The sequence below is a fragment of the Globicephala melas genome, unplaced genomic scaffold (genome assembly GCF_963455315.2).
Source record: "Globicephala melas unplaced genomic scaffold, mGloMel1.2 SCAFFOLD_85, whole genome shotgun sequence".
Taxonomy (NCBI): Eukaryota; Metazoa; Chordata; class Mammalia; order Artiodactyla; family Delphinidae; genus Globicephala; species Globicephala melas.
The window spans coordinates 830,877-853,259 of NW_027207260.1; the positions used below are offsets into that span (position 1 = coordinate 830,877).

Below are 22,383 nucleotides of genomic sequence, written 5' to 3' on the forward strand. Positions count from 1 at the left end.
TTCTTTCCATAAAGCAAGTAAATGGGTATATAGCAAATAGTAGGGATCACACGCTTTCATTACAGGGGTTGGGAATGTGGACTCTCACAAAAACAGACTTGATTTTAAATATTGTATTTGTGCCTTACTAGCTGTGTGACCATGAATAGTTTAATCATTCTGTGCCTCAGTTTGTCCGGCTGTAAAATAGGTGCAAAGAGTACCTACATCTTAGGATTGTTGTGAGGGGGGATTCCAATTGGTTTTAAAACAGTATTTAGCACAGAGGAAGCATAATAATTATTATTTTTCACTTCTCTGAATATATAAAACATTTAGTATTGGGATTCATAGTCTCAAAATCTAACACTCACTGATGTGAATATCTGATTAGCTAAATGAAGAAAAAATTGTTATAGTAATTATTTCTTTAGTTTCTCGTTTTGTTTTTTTAACTGAAAACCAGAATCACAATTTCTTGGTGTTATCTGTTATCAATGAACAGTAATAAGACTATAATATTATTTTTGATAAGGCACTGAATATTTGAAATGAAGAAAACTAAGAAATAGTAGTAAATAAACCTTTTCTTTTACTAATCCCAAGTGAAAGATGAAATTAATGATGATATATATGTGAAAACTCTGGAGAAGTCATACAGAAAGAACCTCCACTACTTGAGACACACTTGAAATTCAAATGACACTAAATGACTAATTCGTAAATCAAGAACCCTTCACTAAAATTAAAAACACAAATGCTTTCTTTTTCTTGATTTCTTGTAGGAAGTGAAAGAGTACTCGGTAGGTGTCAGACTATTTTAAAAAGCAGGTTATAGAGATGATATTTCAGGAGTGTAAAAATACTAAGGCAGATCTCATAAATGATTGGTATATTATTTAATTCAGGTTAGCATCAGAATTGTCAATGTTTGTTTATTAAGCAATGCAACCCTTTAGGTAGGAAGCATGGTTCTTTGGAGTAGTTGATAGACACAAAATACACAAACTGGAATATGGTGAAAAAAACAGACAGTATAGATATTTTAAAATTAAACCTAGGAATTATTTAACATGGCCATTTCTTTGGGTTGAAGAAAGAAATTCATATAGATTTTCCTGGTTCAGGCTCCAGTGAGGACTATAGGCAAATTTGTAACTAAAGCAAGATTCAGACCTATTTCCATTTTTGTGCTTACCTCTTAAATATGTCCAGTTCCTACAGCATAGAGGAAAGCACTAGATTGGCCATGGCATGAAACAGGTTAGAATTCTGGCCCTGCCACTTAATAACTGTGCACGGCTTAAATGGGCAATTTGCTAAACTTCATGAATTTCAATTCCCACCCTCAAACTCCCCACCCTGGGCAAAATGAGTATAATCCTTTTTCTACCAACTCTAGAGAGTTAGGATGGTCTGAGGAGAAAATGTATACAAAAATGCTTTGAAAATTATTTAATGCTTTAAAAATATTATTTATCATTATTATTTCAAGATGGGAAAACTCCCCCTCCTCTAATATATTCAGTTTTTTATGGCCAGCTAGATCTTCCAGAAAGCTACATAAAACCTGAACATTTTAACAACACTCGGCAATGTTTAGATGTTAAAAAAAAAATTATCCAAACTGGCACATTTCTTCTTAAACAGTTCTAAAAGTAGTACATACATATTGCAATGAATTTGGGAATACAGAATAAGAACAGGAGAAAGTAAAGGTCACCCTGACCTGACTCTCTTATTTCTTGAGTTAACCATTGATAAGTAATTTTTAAATTTTCTTTGGGTCTTTTTTCTCTATGTGTGTGATATTCAAAACCAAGTTGTGAATATGCTGTATTTATTATTTAACGTTCTTCTCTTCTCACTTGACATTTTACAAAAAACAATTTTAATTTGTTAGTTTCTGTATTGTTTCCGATTCTAAGCATCATAAAATACTTAATAGTGAAGGTTACCTATGAGCTATTATGTAAAAAGTAGTTCAGCATATATAACCTAAATAAATATATTAGAAATTCATATGCTTGAAAGCAGTGATCCCCAACAGTTCTGGAGCTAGGGGCCGGTTTCGTGGAAGACAATTTTTCCACCAACAGGGTGAGCGGGGGAGGATAGTTGGTTCAGGCTGTAATGCCAGCGATGGTGAACCATGGGGAGCAGCAAATGAAACGTCGCTAGCTCGCCCGCTGCCCACCTCCTGCTGGTCGGCCGGGTTCCTAACACAGCCAGGGGGTTGTGGACCCCTGCATTAAAGGATATCCCTATGTTTTTATGTGATTGACCATTTCAAAAGTTTCATAGACAATTCCAATATTTATATTTAATTAAAGACCATGAAACTTTTTTTAGTATTTTTAAATAAAAGATAGTTAAAGATTACTTCATTTAAAAGCTGATAACAAACCTCTAGAACACTTCCTTCTGCTTAAGTGAGGTGTTAGATAAAAAATGCACTATAGAAATATAGATTATACTTGAGTTTAAATAAAAATCTGAATAAATACTATAGAATTGTTATCTCCCCTTTATTCTGTTAATAATTGGTAATAGGAATATTATGGAGAATGATTGAAGCTTGATAGTCATATGTCAATTACCAAGATCACATTTGTGTGGTGCAATGAATTTGCAAAGGTAGACTATCAAATATATTTTATTGTCAAAGGTGGTCTGCCAACTGGCAAGTCATTTCATAAGTTATGCTCTAAAATATATCATTTACTGATACCCAAGAGACATCTCAGTATGTCATTAATAGTGCAGAAAGCCAGGGATATTTTTGTCTTTATAATTAATTTGAGACAGCAGCTAATAAAAACCAGAATAATAACACTAATAACCTTCAAATTCATTTTGACCCTAAGCTATAGCAATCTCAACAGAAGTTAGTATATTTACATACCAAATTAAAATTCCTAAACTAGTATTACAATTGATGCAGTGTTTTTTATGAAATACTACCTGTATAATATTTCATTAAAATAATAAACTGAGAACAATATAGAAATGTCATAAATATTTGTGTCCTACAAAGGATTTAGAGGGAATTTCTGGTAGTATAAATTAATACATGATTAATCATATTACTTTTATTTATATAGCATCCAAACATACACATCTTATATGCCTTTACCATCAAAAGAAATATATTCCAGAATTAATTTTAAAAACACTGCTTTTACTGTGCTTATGTTTTCTAGTTGAGAAGTCTGGACTTTAAGCATTTTTAAATTATAGAACTAATCAGAAAGCAGGAGGAAACCAACAATACAACTGATGGCATTTGTTAATATAAGCCTTTGTGTAAAATTGTTATGAAACTAAGAATGGAAAAAGAATAGAATTATTAATCAACAAATGGCTATTTTAAAAAATCTAGTTAATAGTATACTACCTGGGTTATTCTCTTACTTGAAAAAATTACAGTATATTAGGTTGTCCTCATTTGGAACTATGTAGCTGCCACACTCATGTTTCTAGTTTTACTAGAAGAGTGCATTTTTTTGGTATAAGCGTAAGAAAACAAAAAAAACTGGAAAGTTCCATAGGGCAGTTTCCTTCCTCCCTCTCTCCAACAGAAAAAATAAGAAATACTGTACCTAACCAACAGATCTGATGATTCCAAAAGGGAAAAGTCTCTATTCTGAGACACAATTCAAGTCAGAACATTCCAAATTAGGATTTTGTAAGACACTGGAAAATTATGGCATGAAAAATAGAAGACTATTTCTAATGCACTATAAAATGTATTCCTCAAAGCAAAAGAGCTAATGGAAGGCCAGAGCACTTAATGGATAAAATATAATCAAATGAAACAGAAGCATGTTCCAAGCTGAAAGGCAACAATATCACTATTCTCACATAATTGGATAGTAGTTATAACCCAGTAAGATCAGGTTTAAAAACATTTAAATATATATAAATACACATATGTATAAATCACATATATAGTGCCTGAAGTAAATACATATTCGTATTCATATATTAAAGAATCACTTTGAAATTTTAAAAATATTTTTTTAACTATTGAAAAATAAACACCTAGTGAAAAACTAAGTTTTCTTTGCAAAAGTTGATTCTGGAAACACAGATTCTTCAAATGCTTCTCCAAGAACTTGTCTGTTTATTTTAAATATAATCAAATAAAAAAATAAAAATAAATAAATATAATCAAATATTTGAAATAGAAGGCAAATGTTCATGAAAACAGACATATATACATGCATATATATGCATATATATATTTACACACATAATTGGCTAAATATAATTAATACATATAATACACATAAAGTACAGATCTTCCTTAACTTACTCTGGCATTGCTTCCTGATAAACCCAACATCAATTGAAAATATCACAGAATGCAACAGCACATTAAACGGATCATACACCATGATCAAGTGGGGTTTATTCCAGGAATGCAAGGATTCTTCAATATACGCAAATCAATCAACGTGATACACCATATTAACAAATTGAAGGAGAAAAACCATATGATCATCTCAATACATGCAGAGAAAGCTTTTGACAAAATTCAACACCCATTTATGATAAAAACCCTGCAGAAAGTAGGCATAGAGGGAACTTTCCTCAACATAATAAAGGCCATATATGACAAACCCACAGCCAACATCGTCCTCAATGGTGAAAAATTGAAAGCATTTCCACTAAGATCAGGAACAAGACAAGGTTGCCCACTCTCACCACTCTTATTCAACATAGTTTTGGAATTTTTAGCCACAGCAATCAGAGAAGAAAAGGAAATAAAAGGAATCCAAATCGGAAAAGAAGAAGTAAAGCTGTCACTGTTTGCAGATGACATGATACTATACATACAGAACCCTAAAGATGCTACCAGAAAACTACTAGAGCTAATCAATGAATTCGGTAAAGTAGCAGGATACAAAATTAATGCACAGAAATCTCTGGCATTCCTATACACTAAGGATGAAAAATCTGAAAGTGAAATAAAGAAAACACTGCCATTTACCATTGCAACAAAAAGAATAAAATACCTAGGAATAAACCTACCTAAGGAGACAAAAGACCTGTATGCAGAAAATTATAAGACACTGATGAAAGAAATTAAAAATGATACAAATAGATGGAGAGATATACCATGTTCTTGGATTGGAAGAATCAACATTGTGAAAATGACTCTACTACCCAAAGCAATCTACAGATTCAATGCAATCCCTATGAAACTACCACTGGCATTTTTCACAGAACTAGAACAAAAAATCTCACAATTTGTATGGAAACACAAAAGACCCCGAATAGCCAAAGCAATTTTGAGAACGAAAAATGGAGCTGGAGGAATCAGGCTTCCTGACTTCAGACTATACTACAAAGCTACAGTAATCAAGACAGTATGGTACTGGCACAAAAACAGAAATATAGATCAATGGAACAGGATAGAAAGCCCAGAGATAAACCCACGCACATATGGTCACCTTATCTTTGACAAAGGAGGCAGAAATGTACAGTGGAGAAAGGACAGCCTATTCAATAAGTGGTGCTGGGAAAACTGGACAGCTACATGTAAAAGTATGAGATTAGATCACTCCCTAACACCATACACAAAAATAAGCTCAAAATGGATTAAAGACCTAAATGTAAGGCCAGAAACTATCAAACTCTTAGAGGAAAACATAGGCAGAACACTCTATGACATAAATCACAGCAAGATCCTTTTTGACCCACCTCCTAGAGAAATGGAAATAAAAACAAAAGTAAACAAATGGGACCTAATGAAACTTAAAAGCTTTTGCGCAGCAAAGGAAACCATAAAGAAGACCAAAAGACAACCCTCAGAATGGGAGAAAATATTTGCAAATGAAGCAACTGACAAAGGATTAATCTCCAAAATTTATAAGCAGCTCATGCAGCTTAATAACAAAAGAACAAACAATCCAATCCAAAAATGGGCAGAAGACCTAAATAGACATTTCTCCAAAGAAGATATACAAAGTGCCAACAAACACATGAAAGAATGCTCAACATCACTAATCATTAGAGAAATGCAAATCAAAACTACAATGAGATATCATCTCACACCAGTCAGAATGGCCATCATCAAAAAATCTAGAAACAATAAATGCTGGAGAGGGTGTGGAGAAAAGGGAACCCTCTTACACTGTTGGTGGGAATGTAAATTGATACAGCCACTGTGGAGAACAGTATGGAGGTTCCTTAAAAAGCTACAAATAGAACTACCATATGACCCAGCAATCCCACTACTGGGCATATACCCTGAGAAAACCATAATTCAAAAAGAGTCATGTACCAAAATGTTCATTGCAGCTCTATTTACAATAGCCCAGAGATGGAAACAACCTAAGTGCCCATCATCGGATGAATGGATAAAGAAGATGTGGCACATATATACAATGGAATATTACTCAGCCATAAAAAGAGACGAAATTGAGCTATTTGTAATGAGGTGGATAGACCTAGAGTCTGTCATACAGAGTGAAGTAAGTCAGAAAGAGAGAGACAAATACCGTATGCTAACACATATATATGGAATTTAAGAAAAAAAAAAATTGTCATGAAAAACCTAGGGGTGAAACAGGAATAAAGACACAGACTTACTAGAGAATGGACTTGAGGCTATGGGGAGGGGGAAGGGTAAACAGTGACAAAGCAATAAAGAGGCATGGACATGTATACACTACCAAACGTAAGGTAGATAGCTAGTGGGAAGCAGCCGCATAGCACAGGGAGATCAGCTCGGTTCTGTGTGACCGCCTGGAGGGGTGGGATAGGGAGGGTGGGAGGGAGGGTGACGCAAGCGGGAAGAGATATGGGAACATATGTATATATATAACTGATTCATTTTGTTGTGAAGCTGAAACTAACATACCATTGTAAAGCAATTATGCTCCAATAAAGATGTTTAAAAAAAAAAAAAAAAGAAAATATCATAAATTGTAAATGCTTATACTACACCCAATCTACCAACCGTCATAGTTTAGCCTAGTCTACCTTAAAGGTGCTCAGGACACTCACATTAGCCTAAAGTTGGGCAAAATCATCTAACATAAAGCCTATTCTATAATAATCTGTTGACTATCTCATTTGTTTTATTGAATACTGTACTGAAAGTGAAAACCAGAACGGCTGTTAAGTGTGTCAGTTGTGATCCAGTCGCTGAGTGGGAGGCGTGGCTTGCTGCTGCTGCCCAGCATCACAAGAGAGCATCATGCTGCTTATCAGTAGTCTGGGAAAAGTATAGTTTCTACTCTAAATTCGAAGTATACTTTGAAAAAATTCAAACTATACTTTCTACTAAACGAGTATCACTTTCGCACCATGGTAAAGATGAAAAATCGGTAAGTCGAACCGTTGTAATTCGGGGAATGTCTGTATATAAATTTTTGCATAATATACGTGTATGCACATGTATATTTAAAACAGGAATTTAGACTGTTTGCTACAACTCATCTTAGAAGCAGACTATGCCCAAAATCTATGCCTCAAGCCTTTGGTGAATAGCTAATGAATTCAGTATTCAAACAGGGATTAAAAATATTGATTTGGAAATTCAGGACAAACTTACTACTAAAAATGTTTTACACTTTTTACTTAAAAGAACATAGTTAGGTACACATGATTAGACTCTACCAACTGAAATAAATTATTGCCGATTTGGCTAGAGTTGTTGATTACCACAAAATTCTCTCTTGTGGACAACTATGGCTTACATATTAAATGGAAGGCTCTAGGCAGTTTTTGTACTTTTTTCCTTAGACCTAAATGGTCCACATAATGATAAAAAGTCAAATAAGAAAAAAATGTAAAATTATGTGCTTTTAAAGCCCAACAAAATGGTTATCATACTAAAGCTCGTCTGTATACTAACAGTGTAGTTTTTAGAGGCAGGTGTTTCTGGTACTAAAGTTTTCACGTTAATTGAGGCTCTATTTTTGCTTTCAGTTTAAAGGTGTTGCTAGTGATTGAATCTACTCAGTAGTGCACATTTATGAATAAGACTCTGAATATTAATATTCTTACATGTACTCTCTAAATTCATTGAGATTCAGTAAAATAGAAAGATATCATATACCAAGAAGATTCCTTTGTATATGGTGTACAATGGAGTAACAGATTAATTTTCCTTTTTGGACAACTTAATGATATTGATTAACATTAAAAAACTTCAACAGTTACACATGAAAAAAAAAGATTGGGGTACAAGGCAGATAATTAGTAGTATTACCTTTAAAGGCTTTTGTTAGAGGAAGTGAATGTTAACGACTCTTTATAAATTAAAGTTACCCTCTCCCAGGAACTTCAACACTGTATCAGAAAAAAATAAAATAAAATTGTCAACTATTGCTTTTAAGAAAGGGAACAATTCCCATTTTCTATAACATTACTTCTGAAATCAACACCCTAATTCAACAACCTTCATATCATTTCTGATAATGAGTCAGTGAAAAGAGTGATTAGACAAATGGTACAATTCAGAAAGAAAATAAGACGCAGAAAGAAATTCAGAAAGAAAATAAGATGCCAACTGAGTTTTCCCAGGTCATCCAATCAACTCCTTGCAGAGTTAAAAATAGAAGCTAAGACTAATTCCCACAGCTACTGCCAGATCAGAGCCTGACAACTTTGCATTGTGGTAGCTTCAACCTCTCCTGCTACTGGGATTACCTGCATTGAGACATCTTCCTATGAGGTTCAGTCATTTCAAGGTTTGGTTTAAAATGGAGAGGGGTAGGAAAAGGTTCATAATTTTAGGGAAAATCTGTGGTAATGAGATCTCATTGTAAACTACTCACGAGAATTAGAAAGATAAAAATTGGAAATATTTACTAACCCTTACTATGTCTCAAACACTGCAATAAGTTCCCTTTTATGTTATCTTCTTTCATCTTCGCAACAACCCTGTGATTTCCCTGTTTTAAATATCCAGAAACAATTCACAGTGGTTAAGTAACTTACCCTAAGTCATAGAGATAGAAAACAATAGAGGTAGGATTCAAACTAGGTGAGGTTCAAAGTTCAAATTCACTTCCTGAAAAACATGATTAGAACATAAATGGTAGCGAAAACTCCCCAAAATAAATTTGAAAATTAAAAGAAAGAGAGAAAGGAGGCGGGGAGGGCCTAGTGATCTGCATACCTTAAAAATAATGTTTAGAACTTTTTGATTGATCTTAAAAATGACCAAAAGCTAGCTGCCTTGGAGCTCTAAGAATAAAATTATTAACAAACTAAACAAAAAACATTGATTTTTATACTCACTCACTTTGAGATCAACCCAATTGCTTTCCTTTCATAACACTGTACTGCCATTTGATTTCATTTTCTAGTATATTTATTACGGGATAATTTAAAGACAAGTATTTTGCCTAACAGGTTAATGATTTTTTTTTCTTCTAAACGATGACCAAATGCCAATCCTCCTCCCCTTATTCAATGGACTAATTAGTGTCAGATCATTTTAGTGTCATACTTAATTTCTGTGGTGAAATAGTGATTTCACAAACCCTGTGAAGATGTTACACATCCACTCTAATATGCATGCAGGTGGAAAAAATTTTCAACTGATGTAGATTTTGCTTTCTCTATGATTGTATTCTTCACAATCAATGAGATAGAAAAAGACATAGAGATAAGACAACTGTTGCCTAATATTTTCTTATTAAAATCTGTATCTTGGGCTTCACTGGTGGCGCAGTGGTTAAGAATCCGCCTGCCAATGCAGGAGACACGGGTTCGAACCCTGGTCTGGGAAGATCCCACATGCCACAAAGCAACTAAGCCCATGCGCCGCAACTACTGAGCCTACACTCTAGAGCCCGCGAGCCACAACTACTGAGCCCATGCACCGAAACTACTGAAGCCGGCATGCCCTAGAGCCTGTGCTCTGCAACAAGAGAAGACACCGCAATGAGAAGCCTGCACGCCACAACGAAGAGTAGCCCCCGCTCCCCGCAACTAGACAAAGCCCATGCACAGCAACGAAGAAACAACGCCGCCAGAAATAAATAAATAAATAAATAAATAACTTAAAAAAAATAAAATCTGTATCTTGCATTTTCAATTTTCTAAAAGTTCAAATCCATTGTGGTTGAAAAAATAAGAGTAATATCATATGTTTTCTTGTCCTGGGTAAATGGACTGTGCTTGGTTGAGTGTCTTTTTTTTTTTTTTTAGTGCCAAAATTTCTTTTTTATTATTTTTATATCTACTAGTACTTATTTGAATTCTACTCACTGTTGTTGTTGTTTTTCATCTTTATTGGAATACAATTGCTTTACAATGGTGTGTTAGTTTCTGCTTTATAACAAAGTGGATCAGTTATACATATACATATGTTCCCATATCTCTTCCCTCGTGTCTCCCTCCCTCCCACCCTCCCTCATCCACCCCTCTAGGTGGTCACAAAGCACCGAGCTGATCTCCCAGTGCTATGCAGCTGCTTCCCACTAGCTATCTATTTTGCATTTGGTAGTGTATATATGTCCATGCCACTCTCTCACTTTGTCACAGCTTACCCTTCCCCCTCCCCATATCCTCAAGTCCATTCTCTAGTAGGTCTGTGTCTTTATTCCCGTCTTAACCCTAGGTTCTTCATGACATTTTCTTTTTTTCTTAGATTCCATGTATATGTGTTAGCATACGGTATTTGTCTTTCTCTTTCTGACTTACTGGTTGAGTGTCTTGAACTGCTCAAACTTTAAGGTCCATCACCTCTAATTTCCACCTTACCAAAACCTCAGACAAGAAACAGGAGAAAGGGTAGTGCCATCCATAATTCATTCCCACCACACCTACAAAAATAATCACAAGGAGCTTGTGTAGAATACCAATTCTTTTGTATTAGGAAGGCAGTTTTCAAAATTAAATGGTATTGGTTCATTTGGTTGTTTAATAAATATCTTGCAAATGCCTGTAATAAAGCCAAATACTAAACTGACCATTTAAGTTGCAGAGATTTTTACGTTCTTGATATTTTACTATTTTAAAGTAACAGTTTACATTTGAGTGCTTACCATAATATATGATACCAATAAGCTCCCTAGAAATCTAAACATTTATAAAATACACCAAATGCTACCGTTCCATGTCTTGCTTTGCAATCCTGGATTGCTTTCTAATATGGAGATGATGTAAGAAATATAATCTAGATATCTCTTCTACGTGATCACCAGCCATGTCTCAACTAACTTTTATCAGTGGAGACTCTCAGGACATACATATTTATTTATTATAAAACTCTTCGGTACTGATCATTAGGTAATTCTGGTAAATGTGGGCGCGTAATAATAGTTAAGAATGTCAGCTCCATTTCATTTCAGCTTGATCCACTGCAGGAAAGCACAAATTAGATGAAAGCAATTTCGCCAAGAACAACTCACTTCCTTGAGATGAGAGATAAACTTGGATGAACAATGATTTGTCACAATTTATTTTTGAGGGTAGTGGTTTAAAAAAAGTGCTAATGTAATCTTTTCAGAATGAATCCTTTTAAAAATGCATTAATTCTCCAGTGAATATAGCTTATAATTAAAAATCTATACATATAATTTTACTTTTCTAAATTTTTACATATGACCATACATAACAAATAATGAAATCTTAACATCTTCGTAATCTTTAAAATTTGACGCCTTTAAATCTGAATTTGGATTTGCTGAGTCTGACGGATTATTCTTAGTGACTCTATTGGGTACCACCAATTCAGATTCAACATTATTTCTGCAAGTCTCAGAAGCATTAAGTTTTGTGAATGGATAGAGGGTATTAGCATCCTGGTTGTTTTTCACTACATTGAGATTACCAGAGAACCTGAGTGTCAAAGATCATGGAGAGGAGTGTAAGAAATGGCACTAAAGGTATCACTGACTTCTCTCTATTTACTCAGATTCTGCAGTATACAACAGAAGGAACAAAACAGGTTGTGTTGCCGCTACTGTTGCAATGACCAAGGATCCTCAGTCTCATAGCCATTGCAGTCTATTGTTTAAGATGTTGCTTATTCAGGCAAAAGTCAGAATGCTTATTTGTTTTATGTCTGCTTTTTAATGAGGGTTTGATTAGACAGCAATAAAGACAAAAGAAAATAGGAGAAATGTTTATTAATAGGTCCCTCCATCCCTATCAACCAAAGAAAAGGCATACCTTAAAATATTGTTGTGAAATGTCTAGGGTGTGTCTGTCTGTGTTCTTGCAACCCTTCACCTTTAAGTAGCTTTTCAAAAATATGTTATAAACATGTTGCTTCACCCTTGCCCTTTTAGCCTGTTAATGTCTAATTTAAGTAAAGCAGGTTGCAATCCCCAGCAAGTTATCTCTTTCTGCTTTTTGGGACCATGCAAATCAAAACAGTCTTCTTCTAAGGAGGGTAGTGAAAAGTTTTGCCAATTGTGTTCATACTTCAGCTATTCCAACATTCTTTAGTTTAGCTGAAATGAGACATTCTCATCTTTGGGCTCAAATTATTCTGTTTCAAAATAAATTTTAAAAGATACTCTAAAGAGAAACTAAGAAATAAAATAAAATAAAATATTTACCATAATGCAGGTACATAAATATTAACTAAAAATAGTTTTAGATTAAAAATTAATCTTTTTTATTTTAAAAATTAATCGAATTAAAATTTCAGATTAGGCTGGATGGAAATGATCCATTGCTGAAGCTTAAAAAAAAAACTAGCTATAAATGTTACTAGTTTTCTACAGTGTTGTTACAAGACTTGACTGACATCCGTGATGTACTCTGTAACATTTTTGAAATGATGAAATGTGTGATCCAGAGACTTGAAATATTTCAATACTTGTGTATAGGAATTTTCTTCCATGAACTAGAAATGAAAAAAGTGAGAATGTTTCCTTGCTCAAATCACATTAAATGGATTCCCTTATATTACTTGCATTCATTTTTAAGATAGTCATAAATGGTTACATAAAATACAGGAATACTATCTGTTGAAGAAGTTTATGGTTTTTATAGTCAATGTATGTATTCCAATTATAAATGTTTCTGCATAATCTCTGACCCAACAATACCATTCCACGCCACTCCAAGAATTCTTCCATCAAAAGTAAAAGCTCCAGCACATAAAGACATGAACCTCTATGTCCATTACCACATTTCTTGAAATCATAAAACTGTTTGGAATTTAATAAATGTTTATCAATGGGTTTTGACTGAATGAAATTATGGCTCACTCATAGTACACATAACTGAGCATCTACTAAAGGTAATATGGTAGTGATATATGCTAGCTATCATTAATATAATAGAAACACAATGTACTAAAAGTGTTTTGCAACTAAAAACCACTATACATTGTGTGGTTTTACAAAGCAATGAAATGCTGATACATGCTATAACATGGATGGACTTTGAAAACATTATGTTAAGTGAAAGAAGCCAGACACAAAAGGACAAATATTGTATGATTCCACTTATATGAGGTAGTCAGAATAGGCAAATTATAAACCCAGAAAATAGAATAGAGTTAACCAGAGGCTAAGGGGAGGGGAGAAATAAGGGGTTATTGTTTAGTGAGTACAGTTTCTGCTTGGGATAATAAGAAAGGTCTTAAAATGGATAATGGTAATGGTTGCTCAACATTGTGAATGTACTTAATACCAATAAATGATACACTTAAAATGGATAAAATGGTAAATTTTATGTTATGGGACATTTTACCAAAATAAAAATATACTATAAAATAAAGTAAAAATTTACCTCTTACTAGGCGTATTATGAAGTTTGCATAAAATTGCACTTATTTTAGGAGCTTATATGGTTATTACCATATTTGGGGACATGTAAAGAAATCAACAGCTTAAGTAGTCCTCTTGAGTTCTTTCTCTCCATCTTTCCAACCCGGTTTTTTCTAGATTAATGGTTTTGTCACGCCTCTCTTTGAATACTAGCATCAGTAGGAATGCTAGCTAGTGCTGGTTTCCTTAAGTATCAGCTAAAAATTTTAATGTATTTTTATGCTGGTAATTGTTTTAGAACCTGGGAGGGATGTCATTGTTTTCTTAACTTGGCAAAAACAAATATATTACTGTAGACAGCATTACTAGAAAGAAATAGTAACTTTGAAGTAGACATATGTCCATCCTAAGAAAACTGAATATATTTCACAATAGACCACACCACTCAACTGCTGGCAATGTTCTTCTACATACTTGGCAGTATAGTACTCTAAGTCTGAGAACTGTTTCTTTTTTGTAAAAATGGTTTTGATTGGAAAACCCTGAATAAATCATTTGGCATGTGTAACGTTTAGAGCTCCTTCTGGGATTCCTTTTCCATGAATCAACGTTCTTTGATTCACTCTTCTCCTTGGCACTTGCTTCCTAGTCATCTCAGCAGCCTTTGTGCCAGTGCTAATGAAGACCTCCCATTTTAGGTCCAAAAGCAGGGAGAACAATAAAAGGAGAACCTCATTTCAAGTACCAGAAATGTCTGGGCTATAAAGGACACACATATTGTCAAAGTAAGCCCTGAGTGGGGTGACATCACCAAGGTCATTCCTGGCTCCGCACCCCCCCCCAAGGAGGAACAACTAACAATTATTTGGAAACAGGACACTATTTGAGAGGATCCTAGAACATGGAGGTGAGGCTGAAGCACCCCCGTGCACTACAGAGACCAAGACAGACTGCATTAGAAGGGTGAGAGAAGGAGCTACACGTTGACCACATTGCCCCTCCCCCAGGCCAGTGGAGCACCATGGGTGAGGTCTCCCCTGAACCTCTGGTTCCTACAGTAGGAGAAGAGAACTGGGGGACAGCAAGCACCACCACTAGCATTGGGGTTGCTTTGTGGGAGCCACTGCTCTAATCTGCTCCACTGGGATTGCAGGGAAACCTGCAGGGTTTGACCACTAAAAGTTGGACTGTGATGAAGGGGGAAGGGGCATGCAACAGCCAGCACATGGATTGTGACAGATGGAATTCATACCTGCAGTGCCCAAGTAGTGATCACAGCTGGCATCTTTGCTTATCTACAGAGCCAGGTTGGCAGGGCACTACAACCAGGGAACTCAGCAGGGTACAGATCCACCTGATATGCATCTGGCCCTTGAGCCTGGTTTGCCCATACCCAGGGAAAGAGCAGAGTCACAACCCACCCACTGTGGAGAGTGTCTTCTGGCCATCTGACCGAAAGGGCTGGCAATAAATCCTGGAAGCTATTTGGCCCGGTCGTGGTCCAGCCGCTCCAGCCAAGTGGCAGGCAGCCAGAGCTCATCACTGGCTCTGGTACAAAGCAGAGCCAGTACCAGGTGTGGAGGGATCCTGTATCATGCACAGGCAGGGAGATTAATTCATATCCAAGGCTGAGAGTAGCTCCCAGCTCCTCCCAACTGGGGAGCCTGTTTGAGAAATTAAGAGTAGCCTGCAGTGGCCCCTCCTCATCCCACCCAGGCAAAGGAACTGGGACTAGCCCCATCCCATCTGCTGTGGATGTGCTGCGGCCCATCTGACTAGAAGGATTGGTGACAACTCCTAGAAACTGTGCGGCCCAGCAGTGCTCAAGCCTAGAGAAGGGTAGGCAGAGCTGATAGTCTGCAAAGCAAAGCCAGTGGCCTTGTTCAGCCACAGAACGTGGGGTGTGGATCAGCTTGAGTTAAGACAACAAAGAGCTTTACTGGCTTTAGAGCTGCTTCTCCTGCTGCACCCAGGCAGGAAATCTAATTCATAGCCCTACTCATCACTGAATACAGCCTTCAGCATGTCCAACTGGGGAACCTAACCAGAGAGCATGGGAAGCTGTACAGCCCATTAAACAGCCCTAGATACAGTGGCACTTGAACAGACAGCACAGCCTGTGGCCTCCCCCATCTGCAGGGCAAAACCAGTGTCCTCACCTGACCAGGGAATTAAGTGCACACTCTGGCCTGATATGGGTTCCCAAACAATGAACTATACAGGCTCTGGGTCCTGGCCAGAGCCAGGTCCTATACAGGCTCTGATTCTCTGCCACGAAACTAATTCGTAGCCCCATCTACTACTACTACTGAATATAATACCCAGTAAAGTCTGGAGGAAGAGCCCAATTACTCAAATATGCAGATACCAATGTAGAATCAAGGATCACAAAAATTAGGCAAATATGACACCACCAAAGGAAAGTCATAAAACTCCAATACCTGACCTTAAAAAAATGAAGATCTATGAACTATCAAAGAATTCAGAATAATCCTCCTAAGGAAGGTTAGTGAACTACAAGAAAGCGCAGACAACTAAGTGAAATTAGGAAAACAATGCATGAACAAGACAAGAAGTTTGACAAGGAAATAGCAACATCAAAAAAACAGGAACACTAGATTTTAAAAATACAATAACTGAACTGAAGAATTCAATAGAAAGTTTCAAAGGTGGATTCGACCATGCAGAAGAAAGAATCAGCAAACTGGAGGATAGGACATTAGAAACTACCCAGTGAAAGGAACAAAAAGGAAAAGAATAAAAAGAGTGAAGAAAGCCTATGGAAATTATGGCACACAATAAACTAAACAATGTTCATGTTATGGGAATTCCAGAAGAAGAAAAGAGAGAGAGAAAGGGAAAAAAAGTATATTTAAAGCAATAATGGATGAAACCTTCCCAAACCTAGGATGAGAAATGGACATCCAGATCCATGAAGCCCAATCAAGCCCAAATAGGTTGAACTCAAATAGGGCTGCACCGAGACACATTGCAATTAAATCATCAAAAGTCAAAAACAAAGAAAGAATTTTAAGACCAGCAAGAGAAAAGAGAGAAGTTACATACAAGGGAACCCTGGGATGCTTGGATACTCACATGTAAAAGAATGACATTGGACCAATATCTTATACCACTCACAAAACTAACTTGAATTGGATTAAAGACTCAAATGTAAGACCTGAAACTATGCAACTGCCAGAAGAAAACATAGGAATAAAGCTCATTACATGGCTTTGGTAATGACTTTTTGGATATGACACTGAAAACACAAACGACAAAATAAAAAATAAACAAATGGAACTACATCAAACTAAAAAGCTTCTGCACAGCAAAGAAAAACAAAAACAAAATCAACAAAGTGATTGAAAAGACAACCTATAGAATGGGAAAAAATATTTGTAAACCATATATCTGATAAGGGTTAATATCCACAATAAATTAAATATTCAAACAAATCAACAGCAAAAAAAAAATACCCAATTAAAAAATGAGCAAAGGACCTGAATAGACATTTCTCTAAAGAAGACACACAAAAAGCCAACAGGTAAATGAAAAGATGCTCATTACCACTAGTCATTAGGGAAATGCACATTGAAACCACACTGAGATATTACCTCACACTTGTTAGAACAGTCATCCTCAAAAAGTCAATAGATAACAAATGCTCGTGAGGATGTGGAGAAAAGGGAACGCTTGTGCTGTTGGTGGGATTGTAAACTGGTAAAGCCAATATGGAAATCAGTATGGAGGATCCTCAAAAATTAATACTAGAACTACATATATCTAGCAACTCCACTTCTGGGAATATATCCAAAGAAAATGAAAACACTAACTCAAAAAATATCTGCACCCCCGTGTTCATAGCAGCATTATTTATAATAGCTAAGACATGGAAACAACCTAAGTGCCCATTGATGGACAAATGGGTAAAGAGGTTGTTTTATATATTTATAGATATATACATATCATATGTACATACACACACACACACTGAAATATTATTCATCTATAAGAAAACAAAGAAATGCTACCATTTGAGACAACAGAAATGGACCTTGAAGGCTTTATGTTAAGTTAAATAAGTCAGAGAAAGAAAGACAAACACTATATGATCTCACTTATATGTGGAACCTAAAAAAAAAAAGAAAACAATCGTAGAAAAAGAGATCAGACCTGTGGTTACAGGAGACAGAGGGTCAGGGGAGGGGAAATTGTAGGAAGATGGTCAAAGGTACAAGCTTCCAATTGTAAGATAAATACATACTATGGACATAATGTACAACACGATGACTATAGCTAACACTGACGTGTGATATATATAGAAAAATCGTTAAGAATAAATTCTAAGCATTCTCTTCACAAAAAAGTATTATTTGATCTCATTTATATAAATTTTTATATTTGTGTGAGACAGAAGAACAGAATACAAAAATGCAAAAAGAAAAGTTGTAAAGTACGAAGCTGCTTAGGTTTATATCTCAATCTATAACAGATAACAATTTGTTTAATTTTAATAGGTACAAAAATAAATATTAAGCATAGAACAAGCAAAAAGAAAAACTGAGCCCAGCATAGATGTCCTTAAAGCATTTGCAAAGGAGGGCTTTATTACGTCTGTAAACACCTGCACTTACAGGCAAAATTCTATGTGTGTGTGTTTTGTATGTACTAGGGGAGTGGATGCATAGCCTTTATTGAATTATTCAAGGGGATGTTAAGACCCAAAAGTTTAAAAAGTGCTGGAAAGCCTGATCACAAAACAATTTTAAACTACTCTGATTATGTTTTTATAGTTTTCCTTCACTCGTTAACACTTCAAAGAACAGCATGTTAATGTGGAAAGAATCTCTGCCATTTAGGTAAGATCTCTGAGTCTCAGTGTAAAATTAGCATATAGTAGAAGGATGAAATTATATACCATAGATGAAAGTACCTAGCAGAGTGCTTTAAAACTAGTACTTATTTATGCAAGACATCTTCCCCTGCTTACTTGTTTTCAGTAGAATGAAAGCATACTGAAAGCTGGTACAATGTCTTCTTTAATGTTTTGTTTTGTAATGCTTACTATGCTGTTTGATGCGGATGAGCCAATATCCACTTAAGGGCATGTAAGCTCACAATAACTTTTGTTGAACATAACTGTTTGAATGTACTTTCACTATACTGTTATATAGGGATTTAAAACTAAAATGTACTTTCACACATTATTTAGAGCCTAACTTGGATATTAGAGTAGGTGGATATACACCCCCGGAAAATAATAGCTAATTTCTTCACTAAAATCAAATTGCTGAACAACTACTTGGAACATACAGAGCTAGGCACTGTATTATGAGTTGCAGGTAATAAAAAGTTGTTAGTCAAAGACTCTGCTCTCTAGGGTTATTTTAGAACAGCAAATCATGTTCAAACTAAAGGACAGACCAAAATAGAAAGTGCCATAGGAATTTAGACAAGGGAGAAACACATCTGAAATGAGAAAGAAGGTGGGTATGGGGAAGGGCTCATGGAAGAGGCAGTGTATGATGTGAGCAAGGTTTCAACGTGCAGCAGGGTGAGTGAAAGGAACAAATGAAGACATATAGTCGTGATATCATGAGGCACAAACTACAAATAAATATCACTTGTTCTAGGCTGGTCATGAGGTAATTTAAGGGGATTAGTGAGAAACTAGATAAAGAGATATCTCTTTATATATTACTTATTATAATACTTTTGAACACAAGTATTTAATTAAAAAAAAGAACAGTATAGGGATAGGAGATAGGAGGTACAAACTATTATTATAAAATGAGCTATAAGGATATATTGCATAGCACAGAAAATATAGCCAATATTGTATAATAACTATAAATGGAGTATAACCTTTAAAAATTGAGTCACTATATTTTACACCTGTAACTTATATAATATTACACATCAACTATACTTCAATTAAAAATGCTATTTTAGTGAATAAAACACTAAGCAGTAAAATTTTTAAAACAGAACTTAGAAGAGAACTTAAAAATAAAGACATAAAAAACAGGTTGAGGGCTTCCCTGGTGGCGCAGTGGTTGGGGGCCCGCCTGCCGAGGCAGGGGGCGCGGGTTCGTGCCCCGGTCCGGGGGGATCCCACGTGCCGTGGAGCGGCTGGGCCCGTGAACCGTGGCCGGTGGGCCTGCGCGTCCGGGGCCTGTGCTCCGTGGCGGGAGGGGCCTCAGCAGTGAGAGGCCCACGTGCCGCAAAAAAAAAAAAAAAACAATAAAAACAGTTTGAAACAGCGCAGAAATCTGGCAATTAAGAGGCCATTGATAACTTTCAAAATAGCACTTTTTCTACCCATTCTCAGTGGAGGCAAAGCCTTATTAATCCTACTATTTCTTTTTCTGTTTTTCAAAATCTCAGGATAAGTCTATTTCAATTGTAGCTAATGGCAGTAATGCAGCACCAGAAAATGCCTTTTGTAAGGAGAGGGCAACTTTGAATCCTAAATCGGTACTCAAGTCTTAAATTACTGATAACACTGACCACCCACCAGACTAAATGTTGTTTTTTACGTGATTGGAAAGCAACAGATTGATTTCAATTCTGTCTTGTGAAATCGACAAAAAAGTTCCTACAGTTCATTTAGCATCTAATAGCGTACATCCTTCTATTTGGTATTACTCCTCCTTAACACGGGGCAATTAATTTTTCCTTTCTCTGGGAAATTTTTTTTTTTTTTTTTTTTGGAAATGTTTTTAAAAAAGGAAATAGAGTCATAAACCAGTTTCGGTTAGGAAATCAACTATTTCTACCTAGGGCTTTGAATTTAGAAGCTTTCCTCAGAAATTGTTTAAATATAAGGAAGTCCAAATTCAGAAATACCTTAAATTTAATTATCTTAGTTGCACTAAAATAACAAATTATATTTTCTATCTTGTTTTCTTTCTTCCCCAGAAGGTTTCTCCAACCCTAATCCATAACTTAATGCATCCATCTCACCTATAAAATCACTGGCAGGTATGATGCCAGCTTTGGCGGCTCCAGTCCCTTAATCCTGTCCCATTTCTTGCCAAAGAATTCAGTTTCTTCAGAAACTAACTAACAGACATTTCAATTTCTAACCATCATTAGTATACTTTCATGTACTAATACTCAACATAAAAACACCTTTTAAAATTACAGAAATTTTTACTGTACTTAAGATCAATTGCGCTAACCTGTATTTCATAAACCTTGGGCTACTTTCTTAAAAATGAATTATTTTAATATGTTTTTCACTTATTATTCAGAATAATTATTCATATAATTAAATATTTTACAATTAGGTAAGAAAGGTGGAAAATAGTCTTGCTATTCTTGTTCTTTGTTCTCTCTTCTAGTTGGTGTGCCTGAGTCAAAATTTTAGAATACTGAAAATTCAATATTTCAAACCCAAACCACATTTAAAGATAATAAAAACAACCAGCCAAAAAAATTTCGGTCCAGAGGTTTGCATGGTCCGGGGAACAGTTCTTTGAGTGGGCCATTTGGAGTGGGATTTGCCCACCCTCCTCCACTCCTTCTGCCTCATGTACTGAAGATAGAGACAAAGAAACCAACTCAAATCTTTCCAAAGTGTATTTATAAATATAGAATTTATAATCAGAAAAACAATAATGATATATAATAGAAGTAACATGATTTTTCAGAACCAGTATCTTGTCCTAAAAGCAATATTTAAAAAAGAAGGTAAGGGGCTTCCCTGGTGGCGCAGTGGTTGAGAATCTGCCTGCTAATGCAGGGGACACAGGTTCGAGTCCTGGTCTGGGAGGACCCCACATGCCGCGGAGCTACTAGGCCTGTGAGCCACAACTACTGAGCCTGCGCGTCTGGAGCCTGTGCTCCGCAACAAGAGAGGCCGCCAATAGTGAGAGGCCTGCGCACTGCGATGAAGAGTGGCCCCCACTTGCCACAACTAGAGAAAGCCCTTGCACAGAAATGAAGACCCAACACAGCCTAAAATAAATAAATAAATAAATAAATAAAAAGAAGGTAAGAAGGTTAGCTATAAACCCTGGCCCTCTTTTTCATTGATCTCCTATTTTAATTTGTTAAAATAAAATCCATGGCCTTTTGAGTCAAACTGTATCTTTAATTTCAGATTTAAAGATAACAAATCTCTTTTTAAATGGAATATTGGCACACAGACACCACGCAGTCTGGCTTATTGCAACTGTTCTCTGTTGGTGAAGTGGCACATTTGCTATCCCCACCATAGCAATCTTCACCATTACACAGAATATCATTCAATTGTACATCCCTAGGTGGGCAACAAGAATGGGCACTTGAGCTCAGCAGCAAGGTGTTTGTGGGGAAATCCTAGGTCAGAACCCCTAAAAGGGGAGACTAACATGAGGATGCCCAAATAACCTGAGGTTTACCTTGGCCACCTCCCCTGGCTTTCTGACTGTCTGTGGGAAAAGCCTCTCTGGAAACTCTTTTGAGGTTATTGGGGGAATCCTAGGACAAACATACTGCTTGCTTTTGCAGGAGGACTTGCCCCATACCCTACCCAGCTAGGTATCTCACAACCTAGCTGGACTAAAAAAGCTTCAAGAAAAACAGGATAGACTGACATTTGCATTTCTACTTCCACCTATTCTTATGCACGTGGAGCAAAATATGTAGGTATAGCCCTCTTTCTCACACCCCAACAGATTCTGCTGTCCTCCAAACCCATCTGGTAGCTGCAGTGACTACA

The 22,383-nt window shown here is 36.0% G+C and overlaps 1 long non-coding RNA gene across 3 annotated transcripts in view; it reads right to left on the bottom strand.

Annotated features, from left to right (window-relative positions):
- The window catches only part of LOC115850188 (uncharacterized), a 108,425-nt gene that overhangs the window by 85,027 nt on the left and 1,015 nt on the right, over nucleotides 1-22,383 (bottom strand). The window lies entirely within an intron of this gene.